The 12098-nt window shown below is 39.6% G+C and overlaps 1 protein-coding gene across 1 annotated transcript in view; it reads left to right on the top strand.

Moving 5' to 3' along the window:
* Positions 1-8624: 8624 nt before the first annotated feature.
* LOC149779668 (ATP-dependent translocase ABCB1-like) overlaps positions 8625-12098 on the top strand; it is a 142764-nt gene continuing 139290 nt past the window's right edge. The window contains exon 1 of the mRNA XM_089940489.1: positions 8625-8752. The gene's annotated coding sequence lies outside the window, so the exon portion shown is untranslated. The remainder of the gene's footprint in view (positions 8753-12098) is intronic.

Raw genomic sequence — 12098 nt, 5'->3', positions numbered from 1 at the left:
CGATGGTGACACGCGGATTGCACGCTTTGAAAGATGCGGCACTGACGTAAGGCAAAGAATTTCTCCAAAATGTCATCATCGACAAACAAAACCCTAAAGAAGCCTTCATGAGGGCAGGCAAAAATGTCTTGCTGCAAACGGGTAAAGACATTTTAGGCCGACGAGACACACCTATAAATGCCCTGCACGCTACCGAGTCAGGCATTCAGCAAGGACAAGGCAGAAAGAGACGACGCAGAAAACACCCTTTCACCAGACTTCAAGCTAGAAAGGCCAAGAAAAGAAGAACCGTTCGAGACTTAGACGTTTTCGATTATTGAAACATAGAAAAAAATGATGCACCGAGAGTCTTGCGCCTGTTCCAAGACGGAACTGGATATGTTTGCCATGCCCCCCACCATGATGACGATGCAAGAATCCCAGTGGGTGGAATTTCACCCGGTCTCCTCATTGACCGATTCCGCTCCCATCGAGTTTGAAATCAAAGGACAGCCCGAAGATTACATCGATCTGAATAGCAGTTACCTATACTTGAAAGTGAAAGTAATCGAGCCACCCAACGCTAACATAGACGCTGATGAAGCAGTAGCTCCCATCAATAATTTCATGCATTCCTTGTTCAGCGAAGTGGACTTGTACTTGAATAACAAACTGGTCAGCAGCAGTATGGATACTTACCCTTATCGAGCGTACCTGGAAAATCTCTTGACGTACGGAAAAGAAGCCAAGAACACTCATCTGGATGCTTGCGTGGTATGGAAACCTGACCAAGCGACTAAGTTCAACGGCATTACACTTGCTGGGGATGCTTCAAATCCAACGGGATTTGTAGAACGACAAAAGAAAATTGCTGGAAGTCGTAGTTTAGAACTGATGGATCGTTTGCATTTGGACATGTGGTTACAAGAAAAGTATTTGCTGAACGGGGTGGATGTCCGCCTGAGACTGAATCGCAGTAGTGCTGCTTTCCATTTGATGGCTGCTGCTGATGCCACTTACAAAGCCATCATCCAAGAAGCCAGACTCTACGTGCGTCGTGTGGAAGTGTTACCTAAAGTAGGTAACGACATCAGTCAGACATTGAGCAGAACAACCGCCAAGTATCCGATACGACGCGTAGAAGTGAAAACGTTCACCATTCCTGCTGGACAGCGATCCATGATCGAAGATCATCTGTTCCAAGCACAGTTACCCAAACGTTTGATTGTTGGTATCGTCAAGAATTCAGCTTTCAATGGTGTCTACAACGAAAATCCTTTTGAGTTTAAGCATTACAATGTGTCCAAGATCGAAGTCAGTCGCGATGGCAAGACCTTGTGTACCCGACCTTTCGAGCCTAACTTTGGTGCCGCGAAGAATTATTTGAGATCGTACTTGTCCCTGTACGAAGCTACCGGACAGTTAGGAACCAACACCAGTCACGGCATTACGTACGACGATTATGCAGGAGGCTATGCTTTGTGGGCTTTCGATTTCACTCCAGACCAAGGCAGCGACGAGGGACATTTCCACCCTATAAAATCCGGCCAGATTCGTGTGGAAATTCAGTTTGCGAGTCCACTGGATGCAAGGAACACAGTGAACGTCATCCTGTATGCCGAATTCGATAATACCATAGAAATCAACAGTTTGAGAGAAGTCATTCTAGATTACTAGAAGCCATGGAAGACTGTTATCCCTCATTACCTAGTGGAGAGACTTTGGACATGGAATGTGAGGAGACCCTGGAAAAAGAAGTAATCATGATGAAGTCGAGATGGCCAGAACAAGAAGCCCATTTAGTCTCCTGTTTTGCCAAACACTTGGTCGACAAAATAACAGAATTGATCAAGAAAAATTGCTATGGATGTCAAAACGATCATCCCAGTCAAATTCAACACGATAAATGCCTGATGTTGAGTCAAGAAGAAAAATTGGACGAGTATCTGGACGAAGCTTGGAGTCTCATCTCGGACAAAGACGTGTTGCACCAGTGGTATAAAGACTTGCGTGAACATTCTTGTCCACCATTAACCACTCAAGAGATCCATCGTATCGAAGCTCTCCTGAATCAAAGTGAGGAAACAGAACGAATAACCGTTTATTCGTCAGACATTTTCAAGCAAAAAGTCAGGATCGCATTGACAACTTATTATTACCTGTGAAGAAGAAAACAAATCAATGGATACCTGGGAACTTCATTACCTTTTGAACCACAGTTCGTATACGGCTTCTTGGAATCCTGTCGTCTGTGCTAAAGATGAACTCCCTCATCGCAAACCTAAAGACCATCAAGCTTACGTGATCAACACGGACGACAGTCATCTCCCAGGAACCCACTGGGTAGCCGTCTACTTTCCTCAAGAAGGATGTGTGGAATATTTCGATTCGTATGGATTACCCCCTTTGGAAGATGATATCATCGACTTTATGAGAAGAAATGCTCAGATCACCCGATTCAATAATGTGAAATTACAAGGCACAGATTCCTTGGTGTGTGGAAAGTATTGTGTGTATTTTCTGCATCATCGCAGCCTGGGCTATTCCTTAGAACATTTAGTGACTCATTTCGATCCTCGTTCTTCTGCTAGAAACGATGTGAAAGTAGATCAATGGTTTTGTGACCATTATGCTTATCTTTTGTCTCAAGCTAGGAAACGTAGTGTCAATCAATGGCCTAATGATTTCCAACAGTGGAAATCACAATTTCATTCACAACGTTGTCAGCCCTGTTTAAAGTAGTTAGTATTTGAAGAAAAAAATGTTTGTGATTTGAAAAAATTGTTTGATGTTATAGTGTTGGATTATTGTTAAAAAATGTTAGAGTTGTTGTTTAGTGTTAAGTGATTTTTGAATAAAAAATGTTGTGTTTTGAAAAAAATGCCTTTGTGGTTTGTTTAGTTATAAGAATGTTGGATTGATGCTCTTTGATTTCTTACTATCCCTCTCATGACACTCACTAAACGTTGCGGCTCGAAAACCGTGTGGGGGATGTTTTCCTTCACGTCCGCGCTTTGACTTTAAGAACCGGGGTTGTTTCCAGTCTAACCATCCATTGTCGACTCATCCTCCTAAGAAGATGTGCTCCAAACTAGCTAAGCTCAACGAAGCCTACGTGAATTTGCATAGGGTCAGACACAGTCTGATACCGAAGCCAGAAGAAATCGAAAATGTGAGAATGTTAAAAATCACTGAAGACCTGATAGAAGAGCTCTTCAGAGAAGAAATGAACAGGGAAAAAGAAGAATGGACAGAGAAGTACAGACTTCAGAGACAGCAGCAACAGCAGCAACAACAACAACAGCAGCAACCTGAACCTGACAGAGGCTTTGTCGATTGCCGTATCGACACCAAAGAGTTCTTCTTTTCTTTCCGAAGAAGCAGACCTATCGCCAGAAAGTCTATCCTCAGAGGACATCGCATTCTTAGAAACTAAAAAAGAATACCATAGCAAACAAAAAAAACAGCCCTTTTCAGGGCTACCCAATACTCTAGAAAAGAAATAACTATTAATTTGCCAATGTGTAGGTAGAGTAGTGTGAAAATAAACACTAACTCTTTTAAAAAATGTGAGGTTATGTGTTGGTGTGTTTGAGTTAGTAAGAGCTCAAGTAAGTTGGTGGAGATAGTAGATTAAAATGATATCTTTTCTTAGTGTTTGAGGTGTATATTTGGGGTTAGATTGGATTGATTTGCGTATGTGGATAGTCTATTGAAGTGATTTATAAAAAATTTTAAAATAGTGATGGGTAGCATAAAAAAGTGAGTGAGTGTTTCTTTTAGGTCCGCGCGTTGTTGTTTTTTTTTGGTCATGATCTAGGTAAGATGAATTTTATGTTATTAGGGGATGTTTTCCTTCACGTCCGCGCTTTCAGTATAAATTGAAACTCGTTCGGCAGTCCAGCTACCCTTGTTGATTGATCAACACCAAAAAATGAACACGAGACTTGAGAAACTGTTGGAGCTTCATGTGCATCTGGAATATGCCAGGCGCATATTAAATGAACTGGCCGCGGAAGCCATTGTCGAGGAGGGAAGGATAAGAGAGGAGGAAAGAAGAAACAAAGAAGAAGAAGAAGAAAGAAGACATAAAGAGGAAAGAAGAAACAAAGAAGAGGAGGAGGAAAAGGAGAGAAGAAATTTCAAAATCCCAGAGAGCGAAAATTGGGATTCTGAAGCGACATATCCTGCCTCTGCTCTCTCCCCCCAAAAGGTAAAAAGTAACTGGGGGATAAGATGTGTATGTGGCGCCAGGCCTGGAAGGTGCCACCATTAACCAGGTGTCCATGAAGTTCCAAACAAAACAGCCCTTTTCAGGGCTACCCAATACTCTAGAAAAGAAATAACGATCGATTTGCCAATGTGTGTAGGTAGAGTAGTGTGAATATAAACACTAACTCTTTTTTTAAAAAATGTGAGGGTATGTGTTTGTGTGATTGTGTGTTTGTGTTTGTAAGTGATAAAGTAGGTTGGTGTGGATAGTAGATTATGGGTTTCTTAGAGTATGTGAAGAGTATAGTTGGGGTTATATTATATGAAATGAAAAAGTAGGGGGATGTTTTCCTTCACGTCCGCGCGTTGTTAGGTCATGATCTAGGTAAGATCAATTTTATGTTTTTAGGGGATGTTTTCCATCACGTACGCGCTTTCAGTATAAAACTAACAGTGTTGGCCATTGGAACCCATTCTACGGAATAAGCAAGCAAGAAGATGCCAGCAGCTTCAGCTTTATACAACGATCTTATGGGAAGTTGGTATTGGATGGTGGATGGATTGAGTGTAGTAGAAAGGGTTGAACAGGAATGGAGGTATGCAGTGACAAAAGACTTCGTCTCAAGACAAGTAACCAGCCTCCACTTATCCGTAAATATTGTAAAAGAAATGATAGAGGATGAGGAGAAGAGAATCAGAGGTTTAATTAACCCACCGTATGTCAAAGTGGGTAAGTTAAAAGAAGCGATAGATCATGTGACGAGTGCAAGGTTCTTTCTAGAAGACATTGTAGAATGGACAGATTGGTGTTTCGCGAAGTGGGGGTTAGAAAAACTTAAGAAAGCTGAAGAACTAATGAGGAATGTGCTGACCAAAGAGGTCAAGAAGATCAAAGAAAAGTGGTCCAATGAAAGAAAAGAAGAAGAAAATAGAAAAGAAAGGGATGAATTCGATAAACTGAACACAAACTGGATGAAAATCCAAGAGAAGTTCCGGGCCATGGGCCACCCGGACTGGCTGCCGGAAACAGAAAAGAAAAAGAAGAAAGGAATGATGGACAAAATAAGAGGATGGTGGAAGAAGTTAAGAAGTTAAAAGAAGAAGAAGAAAAACCCAAAGGCCCTTTTCAGGGCCCCCATATTTCTCGAAAAGAGATAGTCTTTCCATTGCCTACCCCTTTTTTTATTTTGTTTTTTATTTTATTTTTTATTTTTTTATGTTTCAATTTTACATAGACCCTATACAGTCCCAAGGTTTTTTTTGGTCATGTTAAATATACATAGACCCTATATTGTCCCAAGGGTTTTTGGCCATGTTAATTCCCATAGACCCTATATTGTCCCAGGGTTTTTCTCCATGTTAAATTCCCATAGACCCTATATGTTCCCACGATTTTTCTCCATGTTAAATTTACATAGACCCTATATGTTCCCAAGGGTGTTTTTAATGATAAATCCCATAGACCCTATAGGATCCCCCTTCACTACTCCCATCTTAGAACAATTTTTTCTAGTCTGCCTTTTTCCGCCATTTGACCTTACGTTAACATTCTACGGGACCATTATCCTAGCAGGTCCAAATTAAAATCCAATCGTATCTTCAAACAGAGCATATTCTATCCTTCGCACGCAGCAATTTATTGCGAGCCTAACCCATACATGAATCTTTATGGTGACGTGTCACGCTGATCACGACAAAATATGCGGCGACAAACATCAACATAATTTTTCACCCTTACAACCAGTGGCCTAACTTGTACTCACCTGTACGGTAATACCTCCCCCCCCCCCCCATTTTCTAAACAGATTTGTTCGCCCATATGTTACCCTTTTTTTTTACACAGATCAATTCTCCTTTTCATGTTATTTACTCAAATTTACTTACCAAAATTTCCACCAGTAATATTACTTCCGAATATAGTTTGTTTCCAGTGTGTGAATATTAGATAATGGGTAATGTTTCATTAAAGGGTGTACGTGTGCTGAATGCACGCTAATTAAATAAGGTGATCTCGAATAGGTCAGTTTAATTGTCCAAATTTGATGTAAACTGCACATGAAAATAAGAATTTTGTTTTCATTTGTGTATGTGTGTGGGCTATACTTGTTTGCTGAATATCATGTATTAAATACATTATCCCGTGCTGTTCTTGCTCGGCTGGTAAACATATATGTAATTTGAGAGCGGAAGGCTCGATACTCACCCGGGATAGCTTGCTACCTCGTCGTGTCGTTGGGAAAGGAATGAGATATCATTTCAGCTGCATGATATAGGCGATATGGCGTGTTTCACGGTTTATATACCAATTTTAGCTACTGCACCAGGGCCGGATTAAGGCTGTGGAAGAAGGGCTAGTACTTAATATTTTGTTGGTTGGGTGGTTTATAGATCCATAAATACCCCCGGAAACAATTATAGCCTTCGAGTCTGGTTTATTTCGTACCATTTCGTCTCGTAATAAATCATACAATCGACAAGCGACGGTTTTCATTTCAACCCGAAATAAAAGACAGCTCACATCTGGCGCCCACCATTGGACTTGGGATGGAGAGAAGCTCGTATTGTACGAAATAAACCAGACTCGAAGGGTATGATTTTTCCAAATTGTATTAAATCCCTGGTCTTTCACTTTCGTGAAAGACATGTGCTCTACATCTTCACAACTCGTACTGCTCGAGGTGTTGTCCGTCTCAAGAACTAGAGTAGGAATGCCAGAAGCTTTTGTTAGTTTGGCGGGGAATTGATTTTAATACTCGTGAAGCACGGGAATCATGCATCGCGATCGATCACTCACTCACTCATGACAAACACGCACATAGTCCGGGTTTCCTCTCATCCATGCCACCCCATTTTTGATATCTGGACATTTATGTTGGCAACGGCACAGGGTCAGAGTCCATTCCCTATAGAAAAGTTGGAATTCGCCGACACTAGACATCATTTTTTGTAAAAATGGTGTCGGCATGGGGTAGTCACTTACTAGCCGGCCCAGCAAACTTGAACGATCTTTTATCAAAATATACCTGCATGAAATCGATAGGAGTATGATTTATTTTCTCAGAAATTGCGATTATAGCATTCGTTATGTCTTTAATCCGCTGACAGACGAGACGAAAGTACAACGTTGCTTAAATCTGACCTGGATCTGGCCAGTTGCATTCAGTCACGTGACTACACAACTCTCGCAACCTACATGTCAATGACACCAGAGGTCATACAGTCACGTGATATCAACACTACACCATTTCTAGTCTTTCTGTAGGAAAACAAATCGAACATATCAATAAAAGTCAGATAATTTTTATGGAAAAATGAAGAAGAAAAAAATTCTCAAAATATTTATTCTGAAAACAACGACCGAAAATCTGTACATTTTTTGAAGCAAACCAGATTCACTACGCACATATCAATGTGGTAGTCACGTGACACCAACAAACACATCGTTGACATGTGCTCGGTACTTCTTGAAAATGGTTTTCTCCACCCTGCTGTGATACATACATGTTTCTGGTCGTTATTCTCAGAGTAAATATGTTGAGAATTAAGTGTGCATTATATTTATTTACAAACATTTGGTGACTTTTACATAATATATCCAAACTCTATATACATCAACTTTGGAAATTTGTTTATTGTCGATATAACGTTACTGTATGACCTCTGATGTCATTCACATGTACCGGTAGGTTGTGAGGTTTGTTTAGTCACGTGACCGTGAATACAGATGACCACATCCAGGTCAAATTTCAGCAACTACGTACTTTCGTCTCGTCTGTCAGCAGATTAAAGACACGACGAATGCTATGCTTACGATTTTTGAGAAAATAAATCACATTCCTATCGATTTAATGCAAGTATATCGCGATGAAAGGTCGTTCAAGTTTGCTGGGCCGGCTAGTAAGCGGCTACCGTTGGCAAATTCCAACTTTTCGATAGGGAATGGACTCTGAACCTACACCCCAAGTAAATGTCCAAATATAAAAAATGGGTACAAGGCTCAGAGGAAACTCGGACAAACACGCACATTGGTACACGACACGAGTCCTGGGTCGCATATGTCAAACGGGGACAACCGCAACCCTCAATTCTGCCCTGCACTATACCAGGTTTTGGACCATGCAGCCACATATACTTGATTCCGGGGGTAAACTAATGTGTACACTCACCAATTAACTGGTGAGTGTAAACATTAGTTTACCCCCGGAATCAAGTGCCTGTGCACGCAGCTTATAAATAAATACAGCAGCGAACATAACTGGCTCATTAACCTTAAACGGAAAAATCAACCAAGCAATACCAACACACAAATCGACTGCACTTGCTAAACGGCTGAATCATTACGAAACGAAATGAATGACAATAACCGCACCGGTGAAGTCAAAATCTAGCATATATGCTATATTTAGCCGTGATTTTGACGTCATCTAGGAAACGAGTGTATATATACATGTGCAGTAACTTTGGAGGAGTTAGCGCCCGTTTCAATTGAAAGGCACAAAAAAAACAGTTCATTATAGTTGCGGTGTGGTTTGTTGCCAAGAACATCGACGGTTGTGAGCAGGTATGATACTGATAACTTGATAATATATTCACGTATTTCTAAATGTTTAATTCACAGCTCAAATCAGGAAAATATTGGCAGACAAAATTCGTAAAGTTCAAATGAAAAAGGACTGTCGATTATACTTGCACTGCAGAAGACACAGGTACCCGACACAACATTGATATGTAAACTGTTACAATAATAGATGTTCACAGCGTAGACTATAGGGCCTAGCCTAGGTTAACAAAGCAGGTGGCTAACGCGATCTTAGTGTCGAAAAAATTAATTTAGAGTGACAGAATTCCCGCAGAGCATTCCAATGACCCGATCTGACACGGGGCCATGTCTGTCGGGCAATACAAGTTTTTATTTACCACATTAAGCTCCTGTTAGCCACATGTAGTTCACAATCCATGGTTGTTTAGTTTGATAATGAAATGGGTAATATTATTTTTAAAAGCAACATAGTTCAGAGTGATGAGAGCAGGTTCAACAACATGTAAAAAAAAGTATTCCAACACTACCCGTTTGCTTTTAAAACAAAAGGCATCAAAAATATTTTTCTAAAAATGCACAAAACTTAGTCATTTCATTCATGCTTTTGTAATTTCTGAACTGATTGTTGCCAGACAGTCCCAAACACTGTCAAGTTGGTGTTCTGAATCAAACTGGGGTTTCTTGATTAACATGGTCATAATATTTGCATGGGCGAGTCTCAGTTTTTAAACAACAGTTCACCGTCTTTGATAATCTTGCTATTTCCATAAACTTTGGAATTACATCTCATTGAACACATGTTTACAATGCAAGAGTTTCTCCTTTTTATTTGCTCCATTTTATATCGAAATATCAAAAATAGACATTACAAATATTAGGTACAGACAACATAGTTTTTACTGAAATGGACTATTCTTGAAACTAGAAAAAGACAGTGAACAGTTTGTCAACTTGTTTCAATTGAGTGCTTTCATTTGGTTTGAAACGTTAATAAGTCAACAGTGTTAAGGATCCCCTGGCAACAAGCAGGTTGCAAATTATCAAAGGATGAATGAAATGACTAAGTTTTGTGGCTTTTTTTTAATATCCTTTACACTTTTTGTTTAGCAAATTGGTAAGGGGGTGGGTGGGATGTTAGAAACAAATGGAGGATATAATAGTACTAACATCAGTATTAACCTTCCTTCCTATCTGGGGCCCCGAGTGGCCAAGTGGTTTAAAGCACTAACTGTTGCGGATCACTGCCATCTTACCTCTGTGAGGGTTTGAGTCTCAGGCTCGGCTAATGTGTTTATGTGAAAAAGCTTGCCAGTAGCTTCTTGTGGGTCGGTGGTTCTTTCCAGGGATTTCCTGGGTTCTTCCTCCACCATTAATACTGGCTGCCATGTATAGCCTATCTTGTGCTGAAAAATGGTGTTAAACCCTATAACAACAACAACAACCTTCCTCTCAGAATGTCATTTGAGGTTATGGTATCAAAGCTAGTAAGCCTGATACCTGTGTCATTAAATTGATATAACAGGATTTTCTGCTTAATTTTCTAGTGGTTGTTCACAGATGTAAAGCTGTAGCCTGTAAGGACAAAAATATTTTATAGCGCAATTTCCTCTAAAATGTCAACATTTTTTATAAGTTTACAATAAAAAAGACTGAACATCACTTTTTTGTAAAGTGCATGCAGTTCTGTTGATCATCATATACAAAACTCCAGTAAAGCTTGCTATACCTGAATTGGCTTTGATCGCAAAATATATTCAGTGTATCGTCTGTTGTTTGATGATTAAGGGTCATATACTGATGGTGACTTACATATCCTTACAAAGTTAAGCTTGCAATTTCATTCCATGGTAGCCAATATGGACCAAAATTGACAAAATGTTGCTTATTGATAATAGGTCTTGTACGTAAATAAGAATATAATAACAGTTGTTGTTGTTGTGGGGTTTAACGCCATTTTTCAGCACACGATAGGCTATACATGGCGGCCAGTATTAATGGTGGAGGAAGAAGCCGGGAAGACCTGGAAAGAACCACCGACCCACGAGAAGCTACTGGCAAGCTTTCTCACATACCCACATTGGCTGAATCCGAGACTCGAACCGGCGCAGACAGAGGTGAGATGGCAGTGATCCGTAATGGAGAGCGCTTTAGACCACTCGGCCACTCGGGGCCCCAATATAATAAGTCAAACTCTCTTGAAATCAGTGATATTTCAATAATAATCATAATAATAGTAATAATATTAATAATAATAAGTTTTTTTATAATGTTAAAATGTTTGCTCACATTACATTTAAATTTCATGCAAAGTTTTAACAAATAATTGTTTTTAATTTGCAATGTTGTTATTTATGGATTTCTGCTTTAACTACATTTGTATGTTCGAATTGATCACATTGAATCCTTTCGTTTATTGTGGAAATATTCTGCCAGTACAGGCGTGGACATTCCTTCTCATAGGTAAGTTGTAATTTATGTTTATTATAATACCTGCATGTTACCATATACAAGTTAGGCAAATGCAGCAATAATATAGAGTTGTTCCCTCATGGTATGTTAATCTGGGTCAACCATTTTATGCTGTTTTATTTACATTTACACGCTTCGATTCACACAAAGATTTTGTATAGGAATAGAAAGAGGGAAAGTCATTGAGATTTTACAGATGATAGTAAGCATCAATAGCTAAACAGTTGTAATATGTACCGATATGAACATTAAGTACCATGATAATACAGTGTTCCGGGCTATGTCAGAATTCTTAGAGAGGCTAAAGTCCGCATACAAATGTCTTTTAATTTTGGATGCATAATTCCAACAACAGTCCTCATTGCGCAAGATTTTTTGTCAGTGACATTTATTTGATCCATTTCTACAAGGCATGTACATTTGACTGCACCAGTGGCCTAGTAGTTAGAGCATCTGCCTCAGATGTTGTATGTCATGGGTTCAATCCCCAGCCAAGTCATACCAAAGACTTATAAAAATGGTACTCGGCACTCAGCATTAGTTAATGTTAGGACTTGTCTGCCTGGTGTCAGGATAACGTGACTGGGTGGGACATGATGTTACTTGTCTGTGGCATGATGTCCCATTGCTAGATATCACTAATATAGAAAAGAAAATGTAATATGTTTCTTGATTCCTTATTGTTGTACCCAAAATGAAAGTCATAATGGCAATGTTATAGTTGGAACATCACAAACAATCAAGGATTATCACTGTTTTCAATTGCCTTATTTTTTTTATTATGATATTGCATAATGAATGAACATTGGTAACCCAAGATTGTCATTAATGGGACTTCTGTTTTTATACCTGGAACTGCAGATTTTTTTTCTTCAAAGCTATGAGTCTAGGTCTGCAG

Source organism: Sinohyriopsis cumingii, chromosome 17, assembly GCF_028554795.1.
Source record: "Sinohyriopsis cumingii isolate HCF-2022 chromosome 17, ASM2855479v2, whole genome shotgun sequence".
NCBI classification, from domain to species: Eukaryota; Metazoa; Mollusca; class Bivalvia; order Unionida; family Unionidae; genus Sinohyriopsis; species Sinohyriopsis cumingii.
Note: the sequence above shows the minus strand (reverse complement) of the source record. Positions and strands in the feature narration are given on the sequence as shown.